This window comes from Ambystoma mexicanum, chromosome 2p, assembly GCF_040938575.1.
Source record: "Ambystoma mexicanum isolate Mex_15411 chromosome 2p, UKY_AmexF1_1, whole genome shotgun sequence".
NCBI lineage: Eukaryota > Metazoa > Chordata > Amphibia > Caudata > Ambystomatidae > Ambystoma > Ambystoma mexicanum.
This window is the reverse complement of record NC_090923.1, coordinates 189,478,810-189,502,070: the sequence shown is the minus strand read 5'-3', so window position 1 is coordinate 189,502,070 and position 23,261 is coordinate 189,478,810. Positions and strand designations below refer to the sequence as shown.

General features: G+C 49.5%; 1 protein-coding gene across 3 annotated transcripts in view; it reads right to left on the bottom strand.

The window, feature by feature from the left end:
* The window catches only part of RAD18 (RAD18 E3 ubiquitin protein ligase), a 1,168,890-nt gene that overhangs the window by 895,559 nt on the left and 250,070 nt on the right, over window positions 1–23,261 (bottom strand). The gene's annotated exons all lie outside the window — the stretch shown is intronic.

Here is a 23,261-nt window from a genome sequence, read left to right as displayed (position 1 = left end):
ACACAAAGCAAGATTCATCCATCGGGTGTGGTTTAAATAGCCTCCTGTAGTGCTTAGGTGTCTCCTTCCACAGCCACGCCTAGGTAAGAAAAGAGTTCCTGCTTTCCAGAAGAGTACCAGTGTTCTGAACCTAGGGAGTGGCTCCTGCCCCACCCAACAGGAAAAGTAGTCCCAAACAGAAGAGGATCAGGGGTTCAACTGGCAGGTAAGTAAGCAGCATGGTCTGCTGCAGGTAAGTCCACCCAAGCATTATGAGCCCGGCGCTTCCAGCGCTGTGACTGGGCATCTTTATGAGCCTGGTGCCACTGGCGCCAGGACAGGGTCCAAAAGGTCCCAATTGGGACTGGCTGGCACTCGGAACCGGGGTTATGGGTCTGCTTCCAAGGGAGTCGGGCAAATCCTGATCTTTTGGAAGCAGAGATCATGACAGTGTAAGAGGCCGGCTGGGTTCTCCTTCTGACTTTTATTCTGAGCACACACATCGCAGGAGATTACAAAGTCTCTAATATCCTTCTTCCATGATGGCCACCAGAAATATCTTTTGACCTTTTCCATGGTTTTGGTAATGCCAGGGTGACCCTCCATTAATGAGTCGTGATAACAGGAGATTACCTGTTTTTGTATTTTCTCACAGGGCAAGTACAATCGTCCTCGGAAATATGGTAGGTCTTGGTCCACTGAGAAATCCTCCCCTTGAATTGCCAGTCCTGTAATTCTGCCGGAGTTAGGAGTGATTTGACTGTAGTCTCGATGTCTTCAAAGGATTGAGCGCTGACCAAGCCCAAAATCTTTTGTTCTGGGATTATGGGTATTGGTTCAGGATTGGTCAAGTGTTCATCTATTCCCATCCGGGAGAGGGCATCTGCTTTTCCGTTTTTACTGCCTGGTCGATAAGTAATTATAAAGTCAAACTCAGCCAAAAACAGAGCCCAGCGGAGCTGCCTGGAAGACTGAGCTTTGGCCGTCTTCAGATATTGTAAGTTGCGGTGATCTGTCATTACGGTGACTGTGTGTCTGGCTCCCAAAAGATAATGCCGCCAGGCTTTAAAGGCTGATCTGATAGCTAAAAGTTCCTTGTCTGTAATTGAATAGTTGATCTCGGGAGCCGAGAATTTGCGGGACCAAAAGGCTACAGGATGTAATTGGTGTGTGACCGGATCTCTTTGTGATAAAACTGCCCCCATAGCAAGACTAGAAGCATCTGTTTCTACGATGTAGGGGAGTTCTGGGCGAGGGTGTTTTAGAACAGGTGCAGAGATGAATTTAGCTTTTAAGTCCTGAAAGGCTTGTTCCGCCTCGGTAGACCACCCAAAACGTTTGTTTTTCTTTAATAGAGCGGTGATGGGCTGGACTATTCGAGAGAATTCAGGAATGAACCTGCGGTAAAAGTTAGCGAAGCCTAACATGCTTTCAACTCCTTTTACAGAGGTTGGTGAAGGCCACTTGATGATTGCATCAACTTTCTTTGAATCCATATGGACTCCGTTTGGTGACAATATGAATCCCAGGAACTCAACTTCAGTTACGTTGAAACCGCATTTTTCAAGCTTAGCAAAAAGGTTATGCTGACGTAATCTCTCAAGGACCTCTTTAACGTGTGTCTGATGTTCCTCTTCAGATGATGAATAGACGAGGATGTCATCAATGTAGACAACAACACACACATCTATGAGTTCTCTAAGGACATAATTCATAAAATACTGGAAGGTGGCAGGAGCGTTGCATAGTCCAAAGGGCATAACTTGATATTCAAACAGCCCATACTTGGTGCGGAAGGCCGTCTTCCATTCATCGCCCTCTTTTATTCGTACCAAGTGGTAGGCTCCTCTGAGATCCAACTTTGTATATATACATGCGTCTTTGACTTGGTCCAGGAGTTCAGGGATCAAAGGTAACGGGTATCTGTTTTTAACAGTGATTTGATTCAGGGCGCGGTAATCTATACAAGTCCTAAGGTGTCCTTCCTTTTTCGGAACGAAGAACAAAGCCGAGGAAGCTGGAGATTTTGAAGGACGGATAAATCCGTTAGCTAGGTATTGGTCCAGATATTGTCTGAGGTGAAGATTCTCTGGCTCGGTGAGGGCATAAATCCTACTGCAAGGAGGAGTTGTTCCGGGTATCAGATCTATTTGACAGTCGTAAGACCTATGAGGAGGCAGGGTGTTAGCTTGGTCCTTCCGAAAGACGTCTTGGAATTCCTGGTATTCGGGAGGTAGTTTGGGAACGTCAGAAGAGATTGCCGCCAGTGAAACATCAGGCCGAGGATAACAAGTGGAGATACATTCTGGAAACTGAACCGTCTTTGCTCGCCAATCGATCTGAGGATTGTGCTTCTCTAACCAAGGAATTCCCAGAATGATCTGGAACTGAGGGGCCTTGATCACATCGAACACGATTTTCTCCCGGTGTCCCTCTTGGCTCACTAACGTCACTTCTTGGGTGGCGTGAGTTACTGGTCCGGAGGCTATCTCCGTGCCATCCACTGTAGTAATGACGTCTTTTACTGCCTTAGGGACAAGAGGTAGATTCATCCTTGATACCATTTCACGGTCCACATAATTACCGATTGCTCCGCTGTCGATGTAAGCTTCAATTGCATGCAAACGATCCGGACGTTCAGGGCTAATGAGGACCATAGGCACCACGAAATGCGAGGTCATGGAACAGATTTTAACGTTCGGCAAGAGGACCTCTACACTTGTCGGGCTAGGTCGTTTCCCTGCTCAGAATTTGTGGTACAGGTATCTGCGGCTCCTACAGCCTTCTTAGCTGGTTTCACTGGACAGTCTCGAAGAAAGTGCCCCGAGTTTCCGCAATAGAGGCATAATTGCAGCTGTCTTCTCCTTTCTCGCTCTTTTTGGGTTAAAGGTCCTTTCATGCCCCCTATTTGCATGGGTTCCACGGTGTCAGCTCCCCTAGTAGAGGTCTGCGGTTTAGAAAACACTCGGGTATCAAATTTGGAACGATCAGCCTTTCTGTTCTGTAATCTGTGGTCCAATTGAACAACTAAGTCAATATAGTCTGAGCATTCTTGTGGAGGATTCACAACTTGAGCTAACACATCCTTGAGCTCTCCACGCAGGCCTCTGTAGAAAAGCGTTATTCTTTTATCCTCAGGCCATTGAGTTTCCACTATAAGTCTGTTGAATGAGGCAATGTAAGTCAAGAGGTCTTGATTACCCTGTCGTAACGAAAGGAGTTCATTGTCCAAGGCCTGCCCTTGTGCATGTCTTGCGAACAGTTTCTCCATGCTGGACTGGAAGGCCTGGAAATCATGAAGAACCGGATCATCCTGAGTGACTAAAGGGATCGACCAATCTGCGGCACTGCCACTGAGATAAGAAAGCACAAAAGCCACCTTGGCCTGATCTGTTGGGAAGGCAGCTGGTCTACATAGGAAGTGTAGGCGGCACTGGTTAATGAACACTGCAAATCTCTTTGGGTCACCAGAAAAGCATTCGGGCGGAGCCAAGGGCACATTACCGGGTAGATTGATTTGCACTGGATTTGAGGAGGATGCTGAAGGATAATTTCCTCCTGGAGCGGGCAAAGGTGTTTGTCCTGCCTGCGTTTGTAGCAATTGCCTAGCGAGGTCCTCTGTTCGCTCCTTGGATATTATCAGCTCTCTTCTTAGAGCGTTTGTTTCCTGACGAGCTGCATGTACTTCTGCTCTTAGTTCCCCAAGCAACTGGGCCAATTGATCAGTATCCAAGGTTTCCATTGCGCCTGGGTAGGAGTTTTGCGGTGGGCTTCGCGTTCTGTAACGCTCACCTGATTCCCACGGAGGCGCCGGTCTTGGCAGGATGGTGTCTGTGACTCGAAAAGTGAAGTGCAGGACTTGATTGGCTTCCGGGGCTGAGCCTCTTCGCACTGTGTGTCTACGAGTGAGATATCTTAGATAGGTGAATGCTGGACTCTCCATCTGCGTCTGGTGCAGGGTGCCGTTGCCAGTTCCTTCACTGGGTGAAACGTAGGCCTCTTGACATCAGAGGATTGCTACCGTCGTTAACTGCACGAACGGTGAGTTTCCGGACACCTTTTAAGTCCTTCAGTCTTTAGGTGCGTGGGCACGTTAATGTGGAACAGGGCTCTGTATAATGCTTTTTCTATTTGTCTTGCAGGGCTCTTGAGTTAGAAGATGGTGTGAAGGAAGCCGAAGTTCGAGCCAGAGTCTTGGAATGAAGCGCTTGGAAATGCGTAAATAAATGCCGGTTGCCTGCTTTTCAAAAGCTCTCCAACTGTCTCTTTTCCCTTGCAGTTGTGGGTTCGGGTGTTGAAGAGACGCTGGAAACGCCGGAGTATTTGCAGGCGCCCTATTGTGGCGGGCGCGATGGCGCGTAAGTAAAATACCTGTCTAATGTCTCTTCTTTTGTCTTTCAGGTGCAGGATTGCAGCGTTGAAGAAAACCGGAATTCGCTGAGTGCCGGTAAGTAATTCCACACAGGAATAACTATGCTTTTGTCTTCACAGGCGGAGGAGCAGTGTGAAGAGATGGTAGCTGCCGATGGATCAGGTGAGGAAAGCGCTGCGCGTGAAGGTTGCCGTGCTAACCTGTTGTTTCTTGTCTTTGCAGGTGCTACTGAAGGCTGGATACAGGAATGGTAAGCGTTTGTTCTTGCAGGTTCAGGATCGGAAAGAAGAAAACTGGAACAGACACGGTGAGCGTTCGGCTGCAGATGCAGAATAACGCGAAGCACGTTTCATCAATCGGGTGTGGTTTAAATAGCCTTGGAGTGATGAGACGTCTTCCTCCATGGCCTCGCCTAGGTAAGAAAAGAGTTCCTGTTCCAGAAGAGTTCCAGTGTTGTATCCAGGGAGTGGAGCTTGCCCCACCCAGGTAAGAAAGTAGTCCAGGCTCACAGAGGATTCCTATGTGGCTGGTAAGTAAGCAGCATGGTCTGCTGCAGGTAAGTCCACCCAAGCATCTTCATACAAATTATGAGCCCGGCGCTTCCAGTGCCGGGACCAGTGACTTTGATGAGCCTGGTGCCACCGGCGCCAGGACAAGGTCCAAAAGGTCCCAGTGGGGACCGGCTGGTGCCTAGGATGAAGGTTAGGGGCCTGCTTCCAAGGACGTTGGGCTGGTCCTAGCTCCTTGGAAGCAGTGATCATGACACCTTCTCCAGTGGGAGACAAGCAGATGCCGATGCAGACGAGAGCGTCCGATCATCAATTGAAGTCCTTAGGCAAACGGGAGCACGGCGGCTCCGGTCGGCGACGGCGGTCGTCGACAGTGGCGGACAACAGTCCGGGTGCTTCTCCTTGGAGTTCCGCAGCAGTCCCCGTATCGGGTCGGCAGCCTGTCGAAGATCTGTCTACCAGGGAGCGTTGGCAAAGGTCAGCTGTGCACGATGGTCCCTCATAGCTTGGGAAGATGGCGCCTTACCAGGTCTTCTCTGTGTCAGTCCTTGGAGGCACAGCAGATTTCAGATTGTGAAGGAGAGCAACAGCAATTCTTCTCGTCCAGCAGGGCTTCAAGGTCAAGCATCAGTTAATCCAGTTACTCGTCGTAGTGGACTTCAGCTTCTGAACACGATTCCTAGCAGTGAGAGGTCCCCATATATACTGTTGATCTCCCATTCATTCCGCTGGGTCACACTCAAGCATCCAATCACGACTATGGGCATTCATGCAGGCAGGCAGCCAATAAGGCACACGAGGTATTCAGGCCATTCACTTCTCTCCAGACACTCACAACAAGTTATGTGTATTGGGACAAGTACCGAGCCATTCAACACTCCAAGCTGCATTCATACCGGTTTCGGGCAGGGTTGTCTCAGTCATTGTGTCAACCACCAGATACTAGACACCCACAACACAGAATGCATATTCGTCACACACTCTATTCACCAAGGTCCCACACACAGGAGGTACCCACAACATACATCACCGGGAAGGCTCCAGCTAGTCTGACTGGGCCTTCACAACAACACCATATATGGCACTTCCACCTAACAGCCAGTCAGGGGGAAGGGACAGAGTCAGGGCTTCCCAGGACTTTGGGAAAACAAGTTAATGGGTAATAGAAAGCAAGAGGCCACCGGGGCCCTCTTGTTTTCCATCAGGAATCAACTGATCCCAATGGCAGGGCCGGGGTGTCCCAAAATGGAGGGTACTCCGCGCACCTGTCAAATTCAGCATGGAGCTGCCACCAGCCCATACCCTGCTCTATGGGCCACCCACAGGTGCCCAAAAACATACACTAGGGGCACAGGGTTGTACCCCCACCCATGGGTGCCATAAGGGTATCCCACAGGTCCGTTCACCAAACCAAAAGAAAGAGAGCTGCACCGCCAGGAGTCCCACATGAACTCCTGCGCGGAAAACACGACAGAACACACGATGAAAAGCAGTAAAGGACAAGGATACGGAGGCCCTGTCCCTCCGATGCATTTCCAGCATCACAGTGTGGTCCTCTGCAACTCAAAGGTTTCCTGGTCAGAATCTTCCCCTTCTTCATAAATTGAAGATAATCCAGGGTACTCTGACCTCTGAAATGGTATAACACCCATTTCTAAGGCAGAAGGAGCCAAATTCGTCATTATTGGGTGAGAAAACGTCGATGTCGTCGACGCCGATGTGACAGGCTTCGAAGGCGCCGAAAACGGCGTCGAGAAAACCTGAAGAGGCCTCGAAGAACTCGAGAGGATCGGGATCCTACTCGAGGACATCGACGTTCTCGGCGTCGTGCCGGAGGCTCTTGGAATCACTGTTGGCTGTGGAGTAGCCGTTGTCTTCTCTTTCATCGGCATCGATGTCAGCGTCGACGATGGTGTCGAGTCGATCGACCGATGCATCGAAAAACCCTTCGACAACGGCGTCGATGTCGCCGATCCATGCGTCGAAGGAATCTTAGACGACGGCGTCGAAGACGGTGCCTTCTTACCCAATGGCCCATGGTGCTCTTGGGTGGAATGTTCGCCGGGTGCTGTGATTCCCAGCGTTTTGATTTTTTGGGTTTTTCACCCGGGGTATCACCCTCAGCTGTCTTCGAGGGGGGCGAGGCCGCTTTCTCGAAGGCGCTTAACATTTTCTTCCTGAATTGCTCCCAATAAGCCTGAGAGCTGTGTTTTGTGGGGCAGGAGACCCTTTCTGGGGAAACAGAAGACGAGGAAGGGGATCTTCGACGTCTCTTCTTTGAGTATCTTGATCTCGACGAATGGTGGGAGCTACTTCGAGATCTAGAATGGGAATGTTTTCGACGGCGAGGAGTCGAATGCCTCGGCTCGGCCGAAGAAACTTTCGAGGAGGTTTTGACTGACTTACCTCTCTCTAGCTTCCCCTTGCACTCCTTCAAGGCTTTCGCCGTCATGGACATGCAGTCCTCACACTCCGAACAATGGTGCTCGGCTCCCAAGCACCACAAGCAGATCCTGTGTGAATCCGTTATCGACATTTATTTACCGCAGTCTCGAGATTTTTTGAAGCTGGATCACGGCGTTGTCGGCTCAGATGAAGATGCCATTGAGAACTAGTTGGTATATTTCGAGTAGATGTAGATTAGATTATCTGACTGAACTGAGCAACGATGTTCCGAGGCCCCACAAAGCACGGAAAAACTGAACTGAGCAATGGACGCCGCGGGTGTCTATTTATGGGCATGGTGACGTCGGCGCCGATATGGTGGCCGTCGAGGGACATCGACTCGGCGGACGTCGACGCGCAGCGCCCTCTACAGAAAATATTTCCAAGGCCAGCAAGCTGGAAACGTATTATCAAAGATAAGGAATACATCGGAGGACACAATCCCTTTAAATGTAAGTTTGAAATACAAATAAAAAGAGTTACACCTCAAAAACATTTTTTTTACATGTGTTTAATAAATATTGGGGGTTGAAAAGGCCTCCCGCCAGCCCCGCCTAACGCCCCACCCACATTAACTTTTCCGCCCACTATAGCCATCATGTAAGGTACTTTCGGCCCTCTGTCAAAATCAGTTGTGCAACCCTGGTGTAGGGTGTTCGGGTGGGCCTGCCCGTTTGATGGATAACCATTTTTTGAGTTAGGTATGGTGGGGCCAATTTTGATGTGAACCTGTGGGTAATAGTGTGCGTCTTGAAGAGGATTCTTGTCTGTATGGGAAGCCAGTGTATTGCTTTCCTGCCCTCAGATATATGATGAGGTCTAGATAGGTGTAATGCCGCTCGTAAGGCATTATTCTGAATCGTCTTCAGCTTGTGCATACTGTGGGAGGATGTGCTGGCGAAAAGGACGATGCAGTAATCCAATGTTACGTCTATCACCCCTCGTGCAATAATTAAGCAGTTATCTTCAGATAGATATGGTCTGGCTGTGATGAGTTTAGTGGCATATGCTGAAGATGAGGATATGGCATTTACTTGACGGGAGAGGGAAAGGGTGGCATCTAAGTAAACCCTAAGGGTCTTCACAGCCGGTGATACTGTGATCGTGGCAGTGTAATCTGCGTCCATAGGACTCAATGGGAATGGGGACCATTGAAGCACTGCACCGTTCATAATGGTGCCGGTGCTTCCATAAAAGTCTGCAGTCGGTTGCCGTTCTGCCCGCCAGGACAGACCTGGCGGGCAGAAAGGACACCCACCCGCAGACTTGTACTTTGCCGGTCCGGAAACAATGGTGCCAGTAAGCTTACCGGCACCATTGTTTCCGGACCAGCAAAGTCGTAATGAGGCCCACTGTCTTTCCAATCTAGGTGCTGGGTGAGGGACAGAAATGAGAGGCGGATAAAAAGTGGTACAGTTTTCAACATCAGACATTTTTATTGAAATAAAAGGGTTGGATGAAGGCCTTTCTGTCCGTATCCTAAGGAGAGTTTCCCTACCTAGAAAACTAAAACTAAAGATCAGTCTGTGTCTAGTTGTCAGAATTATATTCACTGTCCTTGTGTACAAAACATTAATCTGACCCTCACACTAAAGATGAACTAAAAATCTAAGTAAAGTGTCTCTGATGTATGTTTGATAAAAAGTGTTAAAAAACAAATGGACAAATCCAACAAAATAATCCCTGAATTCAAAAGGGAAATTCCCTTCCCCTAGATGTCTTAGGTAGGATGGCAAAAGTGTCTCTTTCAAATAACCACTTCTCAAGGGTGGCAACATTGTCTCTTTCAAGCAGTTACTTCCTAGAGATAGTGAGAGTAGGTTCTTTAAGGATGGTGAAAGTATCAATATCTCTTTGAAAACATCACCACTTATAGAGAGCCTCCTGGTATAGTTCTCTGCCAGGAAGCCTTTAATAGTAATAGATGTCTCAGATCCCCAGTTATCCACTCCTGCCAGGTATCTTTTCACAATATGAACTTAGTTATCTTATTTCAACTTGCCTTTGGTCTACCAGGACTTCTTTTCTTATCTGCTTTTTAGAGATCCCCTGGTATACTCTCCTGCCAGGTATCTTCTCTGCAAAAGCTGCTTGCTGCCTGATCTACTTCTTCCACCAGGGCTTCCTTTTAAATGTTCTCAATGGGCCTTATTATGGCTCCGGCGGTAGCAGTGCCGGTAAAAATGGCACGGCTGCCGCCGGAGTAATTTCTTTTCTGGAGCCCGGCAATGGGGATTTACGGCGGTCCCGGTAATTCCTCATTGCCGGGCACCGTAAAAATGTACTTGCCATTCCCATTCGAGTCCCATCGACTCGATGGGAATGGGGAGGACAGATCCACCGGCACCATTCATGAATGGTGCCAGTTCATCCGTCAAGGTCAGGTTAGACCTGGCGGCCTGAAAGGCAGCCGCTCGCAGAACTCCTAGTTTGCTGGTTCAGTAAAAACGGTGCCGGTTACCGGACTAGCAACCTTGTAATGAGGCCCAATGTCTTTCAGTATAGTACAGTTGTATCCTTTCACTGTCTATACTCTGTTGGCTTGAGGAACTACTTGTCCTTCCCCACATCCACATCTCATCTTGTTCAAGTTCACCCCTTCAACTTCTTCAATGGTATTCATTTGCTTCAGACAATACTTATTCCAACTTTTCCCCATACCAACATCTCATATATGGAGACTTGTTCAAGCTTTGTCCTTTAATTCCTTAATTAACATAAATTGGCTTATGGCAATACTTGCGCCAATCTTCCCCATATTGACATCTCATACATGAGGATTTGTACAAATTCTGTCTTTGGTTTCTACTTGGTCGGTATTCAAATGAAGTTCTTAATGGTTCCCACACCTGTCAGTATGCCCCTGGGTTCCCATCAGCTCTGGGCCAACTCACCAGTGTCTGGCAGTTCCTCTGACTCATGATGCGTTGTTGCGGTGAAGCTTTCACCTCGGGATGGTGTTCTCCACTCTGCTGACCCTCTCTCGACTCCTCTATCGTCTCTGCGTGCATTCACCACTGTGGCTGCTGCTTTTGGATTTGACCGCGCTGCAAAACTCCCTTAAAAAAACTCACATCATTTACAATCCCACTCTCACAGAGCCTCACACCCCTGTACGACCACACCTCACACATCTTCCAACTCTCAGAACAGAGGAGAGCTCTGGCACTACAAAACACCCCATTCCTGCCCTCAGCATAACCAACCAATGCACCTGCCTCACCTCTACCCCCATCCCCTCTAATCCTTCTCTGCACAGAGAAAGACATTCCGCAATGTCCGCACACCACACATCTTCCAGCTCTCATTCTAGGGGAGCACTGGCATGCAAAAAGACAACCCTTTCCAGCCCCCCCCACAATCCTCACACTTGCATTCAGGAACACACCCACCTCGTCTCATAACCCTTTCAACACCACCCCTCCCAAGCACCCTTGCCCAGAGCCTCACACCCCTCCACGCACCACACATCTTCCAACTCTCATACCAGGCGAGCCCTCTGGCATTCCAAAAGACATCACATTCCTGTCCCCCTCACTACCCTTGCACCCACTTCCCGGACTACTCCTATTTCATCCCATTCCAACCCCCTACCAAGGGGACCTGGTGGCGCTCCGATAGTCAATGCCTCGTACCACGCCACCGACCAAGCCAACAGGACCAGTCTCGGTTTCACCCCCCCCCCCTTCCCTCTCTCATACCTATCTCGATAAGCATGGCTCCTCTGCCCACCAATCCAATTAAACGCTTTCAAACCACAGCTGCACCCGTTGTCAACCCCACCCACAATCGCTCATCCCCCGTAGTCACCCACCAGACCACACTTGTCTACACTTCCAATTCCTCAGCATGGCATGTCTCGCACTTTCCCGAACCATTGTTTAAACCCTCATCCCTGCTGCCCTGCTGACCAGCTATCACACCCCCCCACTGGCACCCAAGCACAAATATTACAGAGGCAGGACCGCCCCATCCCGCAAAGCCCCTACCCCCGCACACCTACGCCTGTCCAATCCCTTTTTGAACATGGCTAAAGCTCCACCTCCTCCCCCCTCCTACACCGATCCACAACAATGCCGATGACGCAGAAATCATCCTGAGAATTCCCAAATCGGCCTCTGCCCCTCACTCTGACATGGCACCATGCCTGACAGAAATTGATCTCTAGATGATGCGGAACCATCTTCGTATAAAACCGGGGAAAACAGATCATGGTGTGCAGAAAAACAGCCCTAAAGTATGCTCTAAAATGCAACTTTTTAACCCATTATGAATCCCCCTGAACCCTACGCGATTGGTTCGGGCTCCCTCGTTGATACTGCTTATCTGGTGGAAATATTTACACCCCTCCACTTAAAAAATTCACCAGGCACCACTGGCCTTGGGACTGTGCTGGGAGCAGGGTGGGGGAGCCCAGTGACTGTGGCGGGAGCAGGATGGGTGGGAGCCATGGGATAGTGGCGGGAGCAGGGTTCGGGAGCAGGGTTCTGAGAGCCCAGGGTCTGTGGTGGGATGGGGAGAGACCAGAGACTGTGATGGGAGCAGGTAGGGGAGCCCTGGGACTATACTGGGAGTAGGACGGTGACGGCATGCGATAGTTCATAGCCATTTGGACTCACTGTCCATTTGGTGTTTTTGGGGAGGTCCGGCCTCCCCACATTTTACACGGTGGGGATGGGGGGCCTAAAAGTTTTGAAGATCACTGCCTTAAAGGCTCCTTAGCTGGTGATGACTCTGAGGTATAGGAATCAGGATGACAGGGCACGGTCCTTTTTACTTCACGGTAACTGAAAAGAGAGGCATTGACAATCCAACTTAACCTCCAAAAAAGCTTTGAAAAGCTAGGGACTAGGGAAAGATAGCAAGTGAAGCCAAAGACTGACAAAAGAAAATCTAAATAGATTTTAGCCAGTCCACCAGTCTGTGTGTTCACAGATCTTCACTCGCAGATAGAAAACGTGAACTTATTTTGACTTCACTACATTCTGGGACTTTGGAGCAGCAAAGCAGCCTTCAAGTGACACTTCATTTACCAGTGCTCTAGTGCTCGACACCTATCTGCCTTCATTGCTTTTCTTTCTGCTTTTAAAAGAAAGGTTGTAGATTATAATTAAAATAGCATGTGCGTGCTTTTATGAGGAAGATCAGTTACTAAATGGTTTTCTCAAAAGGTAAGATCCATACAATCATCTTTTCATTTATTTTTTTTTTAAATAATTTCTTCTCAGTTACAAGATGTTCTGGGCTCCCACTCAAACACTTAGTGTATATGAATATTAAAAAGACCTGGGGATGGGGAAAAGAAGGTCCCTCACAAAAGCCACTCACGTTGCTAAAAGTAGTGTTGCGTCAAAGGAAGCACTTTGTGGGGTACATTTATCAGCCCAGCAGAACTCACCTATTTCACCAAACTGCATTTTCAGCAGTACTAGCAGAATGGCTGCGCTGGCCCTGTTGAGCACCATTGGCTTGCATCAAAACCGCGTTTTGCAGTCACCAAAATAATGGCTGAGCTGTTTTTACAAAGCACATATGGGTCAAGATGGAACCTGGAACACCCAGAGAATGGCTGCCAGTGTTTTTTTATGTGCACCAAAGAAAAGAATTCAAAGGCAGCACTGCTATGCTGCCAGCTCAACACTTCCCACTGAAAAAGAAAATTGTCCTACATTTAAAATGACTGCGCACTGATGTCCTTTTCATATTTTCAGCATTACCCAGTTTGGTTCCAGTAAGACGTATTCCTGAACGTCAATATTCAGGGTGTACACCAGCAAACGGGGGCATTCCTAACTGAATGGCATGTTGTGTCAGGCAAAATCTGTGAAAGTGCAGAGAACTTCACTCCAGGCCGTATGGCAAACAATTTCCTTTTTGCAGCAGAATAACCCAGACAAACCCTTCATTAGAAGCCCTCTATCTCTTTGCTCATGTCAGTTTCAATGGACCCTTGCCTTGGACAGATTCCTGTGTAGTAGAAATTGACTAGGGCTATGAATAATGTTCAGAATTTAGATGAGAAAGCCGCATTTGGGAAAGTGACATCCCAGAAGAATTAACCCACGTGTAAAAGGGTGCTTTTGACAAACAAGAAAATGTCTTTTAAAAAGTGAAATGTTAAGCTAAGGCCCTGTGTTTGGATAGAAATGTGATGGGGGTTTGCTTGAAACATATACATTATATTTCTATCTAAAAGACTTGCTTTTGGTTAACGGAAAGAAAAATAAATAAATAAAATTACTGGGAAGCCAGCAGAACAGGTTTGACAGGGCCTGGCTTCAACAGGCCCTGCCTTTCCTGGGAACAGAATCATCTTCCCCAAAATGGACCAGCCCCCTGGAAACTATGAATAGGCCAAGGGGGAGCATCTTGCACCCTCGTCAGACTAAGTGGCAATGCACCAGCCTGAAACAATGGCCATAGGTGTGAATTCCTGGTGACACCTCCCCTCAACTCAAGCTGAAGGGCTTCAAAGGTGAATCCATGACAACACTGGGCTAAACTGACCAGAGCCTGACATTTGGCTGTGGCCTGGAAAGGAATGCCCATATTGGGAACACAAAGCCAGCCCAGTTGATTTCTGAGACTATGCAGTTTATGTCAATTATTTTAGTAACCAAAAGACATATTAATGTGAAATTATGATCATTTAAATGTCATCTATGCGCCATTAAAATAAGACGTTGGTTTTTCTAGCATGTTGGAGACGCAAACCCCAGGAAAAGGTGAATTCTGGGGAAAACATACATGGTACAACTTTGAAAATTAATGAGACCATGGCCAGTGATATGTAAAATTTAGACGTACTCCTGGCTGAGACCCTATTCTGCCCAGGAGGGCTCTATAGTAAGTAATGAAAAGGGTCCGTCTTGTCTAAATGAATATCCCCATGGACTCATTAACATATCATAGTACTCATGTCTGTTTCTTCAACAAATATTTTATATTCGAAGAAAGACCTATTGGTCTATTGGCACACAGAAAAGAGAACAAATTATTTCTGGCTGGACGTGGACAAAGTATATGTTGCTTGTTGGAAATACATATTCGAGAAAAGTAGTTCGAATTTGTTAATACAAATTGAAATTGAATGCATAACCACCTACTGCTGTGAAGAACAGAGGTTAAAACTATTCGTACAATTTCTAAACAAAAGAATAGGACAACAAATAAAACAGAGTGAATACATGGCACACAAAGGGTAAAGTGGTTCACTTGACTATCTATGGTATGACTACTTTGATATGTTTATGAGTCAATCAGTCCATGGGGATATTCATTTAGGCAAGACTGACCCTTGTCACTTTTGTTACTTACAGTGATAATATGTATACATATATAAAATTATAGAATTTTAGGTGAACTATTTTCCATGGAAATGATGAAAGATTGACAGAATGACTAAACAGCATCGTACCGTCTTGGGATTTGGATCAGCATGTCTCTTGTAAGATGTGTAGTCTGCCCATATAAGTTTCCGTTTTGTTCCATAACGGATTTTGGCAAAAGTAACTTTGATAGAACAAAGCACATTGAAAAAAACACCCACCATAAACTGTACCACCTCCTTCAGTCCAATCTGCTTCCAGGGAGGAGGCGACATACATAGGCTGACCTATCCGGTGTTAAGGAGGTGTGACTAGCTTGAGTCAGCCCCATAGTAAAATCATGTGATGTCATGCTCCTTATATAAAGGGGAGGCATGGGGAGCTCTGGACGCTCTTCTGACTTTTCCAGCTCCCGCACATCCAGAGATCAAGACATACCAGATTCACCCTGCAAGATTCCAGATTCCACTGCCAGGCCAGAGCATAGCTGACCGTATTCAGGCAGAAACACTGATCTAGAAAAACCCCACATAAATCCCAGTAATTCAGGGAGAAAGGGGGGGAAACTGAGGTACTCTTTTTGGGAGTATCCTGTGGCCAGAACAGCTTTTGTCCCGCTACCTGCTTGCCCAGCTGATCCATCTCGCTGTGCAGTGAACAGACCTTGCCTTGCTGTCCAGAAACCCGGTCCACTGTCCAAGCTACCCCATTCAAGTGCTTGTTGTGAGTCTTTTCCTTCCCCAGCAACCACAAAACTGCATCCCTTACTTTGTTACCTTGTATTAGGTCCAATCCCATAGCGATACTATAACTGCCCTAGCAAAATCCTTAACTGTCAGAATCCTCTGTGTACCTTGTTTTTAAGAAAATCTGTAGTGATCGCCAAGTGTTAACGCCATTCTTTCCAACTCATTTCAGTCCTTGTGTAAATCCTTAGTACTATTTTGAATACATTAATTAATTCCCCAATAAAGAGGCACACAGCGTTAGGGGGTTGAGGCTGCAGCTTAAACCTTTTACCAACGGCGTTCCTCTTTTCTATCCAATAAAATATAGTCTCAGTAAAACTCGTCATTTCCTTTCCAAACCGATTTTCCCTGTGCAACGGCTTTCATTTTTTAAACCGAGTTTTCCTTTCCTTTCCCCATTAAGAATCTCATCCTGTCATTCATGCAGAGTTACACTTTCACTTTCATATTATACCTGTGATGTGCATTTGTCCCTTAGCATCAAAACTGCATTTCGATGTTGTCCGTTTAACCCAGTTTTCAAGCTGTTGTGCCATTTTAAACCCGTGAAAATAAGCAAATGCAATTTCTCCACATGTGATTTGGCTGCACTGCGTTTTTTCAATTTACTGATCTGTATGCCCGTTGTTATTACATTGCCTTGTAGTTTGCTAGTGTTCTTACATCTTTGATACTGATATACTCTTTTGTACCTAATGCATTCGACCACACATGTAAAATAAGGATTTAGCAATTCCGAGTGCTATTTTGTTCAATTTTCAAAAGGTTTTCAATCCGATTGTGCCTCCCATTCAGAGGGGGAAGGTCGGATTTGCATTCTGTTTGTGGCCTAGTATACCTGACTCCTTGCTACTCCTTTCTACCCACAAAATTCGGTTAACAGGGGTTTGAGGGAGCATTGCAAGGGGAAATACTAGCTGTGGTGCTATCAGAAAACACCTCCCAAAAATAATCTTGCCTGTATTCACTTGTGCATTATATATCTGATGTTAAAAGGTCAAACTAAGTGTGTTCTATCATTTTACAGTGTAAATATCACCACACTGGTGAACGCTTCCCCATATTAAATTTGTTTGATTTACTTACATTTTAAAATAAATAAATATTGTATTACATACCAGCCTGGTTCATAGTCCGTTGTGACCCGGGATGTTTGTAAAGGTGGGTGTGAGACGATTTGGGTGCCTTCTCAAATTGAATTCATAATAAATAAAGTTAAAGTATTTTGATTCTGCGCTGCATACTTAGACCAGTAGCAAGAGTCCGGGTCTGGAGTGTACCGGGCCTTTGAAATCCTTAACAACTTCCCTTAAAGCATGGCATGTTCCCATATTTGAAGCAAGAACTTTCGTTTGATTTTGTAATATTTTAACGTTTTAAAATCTAAACGATATAGACAAATATCTGGTTACATGCTTCTTGTCGGATAATGATTGGACATATAAAGCAAATAATGTGCCATGCTCTGGCAGGCTTTAGTGTTATGTTATGTTATGTTAAAGGATATGTATCCCGCCCGCTATCCCCACCTGAGTTGACCCCCTTGCACTGTGGCGGATCTGAAAAGCAAGAGGCTAAGGTAAATTGGTAGGGCTGTGTAGGAAAAAAGTGCTAGAGAGATGTGATGTGCTGTTGGCAACTTCCGTTCGGTTTACAGCGTCCACTGAGTGTAGGTGTGAATATTCGGTCAGTAGTTGTCATGTGCTGCAGTTCGAGTCTGTGTGCTTTGTTTCGTTTGTTTGTTATTTTAGTGCACCAAACTGGATCTGGTTTTACTGGGTATTATTAAGAAAGACTTTAACTATACCGTGCTCGTGTCTGAGTTACTGTGATCTATCGTGGTAGCCTTTATAGTGACATGCTGGCGTATATTTTACTATGCAACACAAAAAAGTGGCTGTTTGAAAGCTCTGAATTAATCAAACACTGATAACTCAACTAGGCAGCTATCACAAGTTATTGCCTGCTGTGCCACTGCAGAAAGGGCTAAGGCCATATGCAAGCCCATATTGCTCCAAACACGCAAATTACAGTCCAGGGCTATAATCTAAGTCCCGGATTAATGTATGATCCTGCCATATGTTATGTAACTTCCTGTATCAATGTGTAACCTGTAGATTTGCGCCCAGATACATCCAGGTGAGGTGCGCTATATAAATAAATAAGGAACAAGTTACTTACCTGTAACTGTTGTTCTCCAGCATGGGTCTGGCATGGATTCACATGCTCATGAATATTCCCCGTCGTCAGGCTAGGAATCCTCGGTAAAAAAAAATCTGTTTCAGTTTTGTTTCTGAACGGTCTTTCTACTAGTAACCAATCACTGGTCTCTGGGTCATACTGCCCCCAGGCAATGACTGCCCTTGACCTAAGCCCTTCCTCTGGCAGCCATCTTCACATTTGGTAGCACGTAAAGTGGCAGTAGGACCAAGTGAAGAGCCGCAGAGGGGTAGGAGGGAAGGTTCGCATGTGAATCCATGCCAGACCCATGCTGGAGAACAGTTACAGGTAAGTAATTTGTTCCTTCTCCAGCATGGGGTCTGGCATGGATTCACATGCTCATGAATATAAGAATACATAGCAGTACACACATGCACAACCACAGGAGGTGGCAAGGCTCAACATTAAGCATTTCATCAACTCAACATTAAGCACTTTTACCTCCTCACTAGGCCCACCTTCAGGCGAACAGGTTGCGCAGCACTGCCTGGCTGACCCTGGACTCCTCCCTGGAAACCCGGTTGATGCAGTAGAATCTGGTGAAGGTGTGCGTCGACCTCCACGTAGCAGCCCTGCAGATGTCCAGCAGGGGTACGCCAGACAGGAACGCCGTGGTAGCAGCGATCGCTCTGGTCGAGTGGGCTCTCGGACGGCCGGTTTGGCAACCGGTGACAGTGCATGATGCAGCCGGAGAGCCATTTGGAAATGGAAGCCTTCGAGAGGGCCTTCCCTTGGTTCACAGGTCCAAAGTTCACAAACAGTTGTGATGTCTTCCAAAGGCTCTTTGTGCGGTCCATGTAGAACTTCAGCGCTCTAGCTACATCCAGCGAGTACAAAGTCCTCTCAGCCGGCGACTAAGGTGACGGGGAGAAAACAGGTAACACCAAGGGCTCGTTGAGATGGAAGTCCGTCGGCACCTTGGGCATGAAGGAGGGGTGCGTCCTCAGCACCACCCTCGTATCGTGGAAAGTCAGGTATGGAGGTTTACAGGAGAGGGCATGGATCTCTCCCACTCGTCGTGCGGAGGTGATGGCCACAAGAAACGCAGTCCTCCACGAGAGGAACTTCAATGGTGCCGAATGTAGAGGCTCGAATGGCGGCCCCATGAGCCTGCTCAGCACCACGTTGAGCTCCCACGCCGGGGCTGGAGCCTTCACCGGTGGGAATGATCGGAACAATCCTTTCATAAACTCCTTCACCAGACGATGGGACCACAGAGTTGATCGTCCTGGATTTCTGGTGTAGCGGGAGATCACCGCTAGATGTATCTTGATGGAGGCGTGCGCTAGCCCTGCCTTGGCCAGCAACAGTAGGTACGGCAGCACCTGGGGGGCCGTAATCCACAGAGGGTTAATCTTCTGTGCACGGCACCAGACAGAGAACCTCTTCCACTTATGTCCATAGCACTTGAGAGTCGAAGACGCCCTGGCCTTTGCAAGCACCTCCTTGCAGTCTGCCGGGATATCGTACCCTCCAAACTCTAGTGCGCCAAACTCTAGTGCTGCAGGAGCCACCCTGCAAGTTCAGCGACCCGGGTTGTGGTGGAGGATAGCACCTCCTTCTCTAGCAAGAAGATCCGCGTCCGTCGGCAGTTTGACTGGGGGGGGACGCTGACATGTCCAGAAGGTCCGGGAACCAGATCTGTCTTGGCCACGTCGGTGCGATGAGGATCATCCTGCACCGGGACCATCTGAGTTGGCTGATGAGTCACAGCAGCAATGGCAACGGTGGGAACGCATACAGGAACAGGCCATCCCAGGGGAATGAGAAGGCATCGCCCATGCTCCCCGGCTGGGGAAACCTGCTGGCGAACCTCCGACACTTGGTGTTAGTCGCCGTCGCGAATAGGTCGATCTGGGGATTGCCCCATCGTTGGAATAGCAGATCCACTTGATCCTGTCATAGCTCCCACTCGTGGCACGAGCGCAGCTCCCTGCTGAGTGATTCGGCGATGGTGTTCTTTATTCCTGCCAGGAGGAAGTGTACCAGAAACATTCCTTGGGCGACGGCCCAGTGCCACAGATCCTGCGCCTCCTTGGATAGGGCTGGGGACCTGGTACCTCCCTGCTTCCGGATGTAGAACATCGTGGTGGTGTTGTCGGTGAAGATCCTCACCACCTTGCCCTTGAGGGACCGAAGGAACGACCTGAGGGCCCAGAACACGGCTCGGAGCTCCAGTACGTTGATGTGGAGTGACTTCTCCTCCGGGAGCCAAAGGCCTCTTGCGTGGAGATCTCCGGTGTGCACCCCCCAACCCACCAGGGAGGAGTCCGTCGTCACCATTTCCTGATGTACCGGGGTCTGGAAGTCCATACCCGCCGCCAGATGCGCGCAGGTGGCCCACCACCGGATCGCTTGCCGAAAGGTCTCGTTGAGCGAGATCTTGTCTTCGAAGCTGCCCGTCGCTTGCATCCAACGGGCGTCGAGGAACTCCTGCAGTGGCCGCATCCGCAGTCTGCACAGGCGTACTAGGAAGATGCACGAGGACATCATGCCGAGAAGGGGCTTGATGGACCTCACCCTGGCCACATCCATGGTCAACAGCCGCTGCACTTTTCCCATGATGGCCTTTGTCGTTTCCTCCGACGGCGAGGCCAGTGGTGCTGCTGTGTCGAGCTTCGCTCCCAGAAACAGTGCGGCCTGTGACGGAACCAGGTGGGATTTGGCGAAGTTTATGGAGAATCCCAGGTCCGTGAGCAGTTGGACGGTCTTTGCTGTGTGCCCGACGGCGAGAACTCTTGTGTTTGCTCCGATGAGCCAATCGTCCAGGTAGGGATAGACGTAGATCCCCTGCAGGCACAGCCACGACGCCACTGGTGCTAGGCACTTGGTGAATACCCTGGGCGCCGACTTCAATCCGAAAGGAAGGGCCTTGAATTGGTAGTGCCGTCCTTGGACTACGAATCAGAAACTTTCGATGTCCTTTTAGAATGGGGATGTGGAAGTAGGCATCCTCCAAGTTCAGCGACGATAGGAAGTCGCCTTCCTCCAGCTGCCCCAGCACATGCTGGAGGGTGACCATCCGGAACTTCTGGGCCTTGATGTACTTGTTTAATCAACGAAGGTCTAGGATGGGTCGCCAACCGCCGGTCTTCTTTCTTACGAGGAAGTATCGAGAGTACACTCCTGAGCCCCAGAGCCTCTTTGGGACGAGCTTGATGGCTCCTTTCTTCAGCATTGCGCTTACTTCCAGCAGAAGTTGTGGTATGTGGTTTTCCTTCCTGGCCACGGGTGGAATGCGGGGGCACTTCTTTAAAAACTCAAGAGTGTGCCGCGGGCCAGGGAATCCAGCACCCATCGGTCGGTGGAGATGGACTCCCACACTCTGACGAACTTCGCCAGCCGGCCTCCCACAGGGGCGCTCAGGTGGGGACCCGACACTACGGCTGGTTCAGTCCTGCTTGGCAGTGGCCTTGCCGCCTTGGCCTCCTTGGCGATGACGAGATCCTCCTGACTTGCCGCGTCCTCTGTAGGCCTCCTGCGACGATGAGCGGGCCGCCTGGCGGTACGTCGAGGACCCGCCGCCGAATCCTTTGGAGGCACCATGCTTGCCTCCGGAGATCCGAAAGGGCGGCCGTCGCTGCTGCAAAACCCCCAAGGCCCGGGCCGTTTCCGTGTCGGCCATGATGGCCTGCAGTGATTCGTCCACTGACTTGCCAAACAGGTTATTCCCGTCGAAGGGCATGTCCAAAACTCTGGTTTTCACGTCCTGACGGAAATCAGTCACCTTGAGCCAACCACGCCGTCTAAGACAAACACTGTTGCCCAACTGGCGGAAACCGGTGTCAGCAATCTCCGTGGCCACCGTTATGGCGTGGTCCGACGCCACCTCGCCTTCCTGCAGGATCTCCAGGGTCTCCGCCCTCTTGTCGTCCGGAAGGATGTCCAACAGAGGAGCTATCTTAAACCAAAGCTCCCTGTCGTAGCGGGCCACAATCGCTAGGGCGTTGGCCGCTTTAATCACCGTCGCCGCCGACAAGATGACCCATCGCCCCAATGGCGTCCAGTTTCTTCCCTTCGCCGTCCAGGTGGGAGGTTGAAGTCGAACCCGTAGCCCCTGTCGCCTTCTTCTTGGCCGCCGCCGAGACGACCGAATCCGGGGTCGGCTGCGCCCTAAGGCACAGAGGGCCAGAATCCGGGACCCGGTACTACTTCTCTTACCGGTCTCTCTTGGCAGGGGTCGTGGACGGGTTCTTCAGTAGCAACAGCCCCTTGTCCCAGATGTCGTCAAGTAACGGGACCGAGAGGCCAGTCTTCCTTTTGGCCTCACACCGTTGATAGAGAAACCCTTCCTTCTGTTCTTCGGGGCAGAGCTCGAAGAGCTCGGATGCGCTGGCAATCATGGCGTGAAAGGAGCCAATTTCGTCGGACAGGGAGGCCCGAGGGGGTGGTGATGGAAGGCCCATCCCGTTGTCACCACCGTCGTCATCCGTCCCCGTCGTGGCCGTCTCTGTTCCCATGTCCACCCTAGGATCAGGGGAAGGAGATGAAGGCTGTGAGGGCCGCGAAGGCTGGAAGGGCGGGGGGGGTTAACTCTCCTCCGCTTGCTTGGAGGGCTCCCCGATGGTCCAGCCCCCTGCGGGATCCTCCGTTGGCGGTAAGGGCAACCTCGTCCTTATCTCTGTACATAAGGCCTGGATCGCCATTAAGATGGCTCCCGAGATGTCCCGTGGCTCGGGTTCCGGCTGCGATGGGCGCAACGGTTGGGGAGTGGAATCCTTTGCCTCCACGGGAACCTCGTCGGCACTGCCGTCGCTCTCTACGTCCGCCTCATCGGGATCTCTCCTGTGGGACCGGACCTCCTCGAACTTCTTGTTGAGGATCTTAACGATTCCAGCCAGCTCCTGCTCCGAGGCTGTATCCGTGTCCGTGATGGCCACCAGCCCCCCCCCCTCTTTTTCCACCAGGGTTCTCATGGGGCTCTTACCGATGGGCTGAAAAGAGGATTCCCTCCGCGGTGGCAGGGAAACTCTGGTCCCTGAGGTCGCCTCCACAGGCTTTGCCAGGGCCGCCACGACTCCCTCGATAGAGGCCTTAGCCGGATGAATCAAGGCCTTCACGTCTTTGGGTGCGCTTGAGGCCTTCACCTTAAAGGGAGGGTCACCGCCTCGCTCCCCCTCGGCTACTTCTGTCGAGATCGACCGGGGCTTCTCCAGAAGCTTACCCAGGTTCTCCGATTTTCTCTTCCCTGAGCCAGAGCGTTGGCTCATTGTTGATGGCGTCAGTGAAAGCGCGCCCTGCCTGGCAGCCGAGGAGCCCGACCGTGCGGCGCTCCCGGTCCCCGCGGACTCGCGGTGCTTAGCCTTCTGTTGGGCACCCGTCGCCGGAGCGCCCTCAAAGGACTTCAAGACCGCTCGGACCTCTTCTTCTCACCAACCGCTGGGCTCTTCCGTTCCAGCCATTTGGTGAGGCGGATCCGCCGATCCCTCATGGTCCGCTCCGACATGTTCTTGCAAAACGCACAGTCCTTCTCCACGTGCGTTTTGTCTTTGTGAAGGCAGTAGAGGCATCTAGAATGCTCATCCTCCTTGAACACATTCTGCAATCCGCATCCGGGGCAGTTCCTGAACAGCTTGGAGGGGCGTAGAAAATTCCGAAACGGGTCCCCGTTGATCAGAAGTAGAAACGGTGCAGCTTGAGGCTCTATTGACCGAAGAAA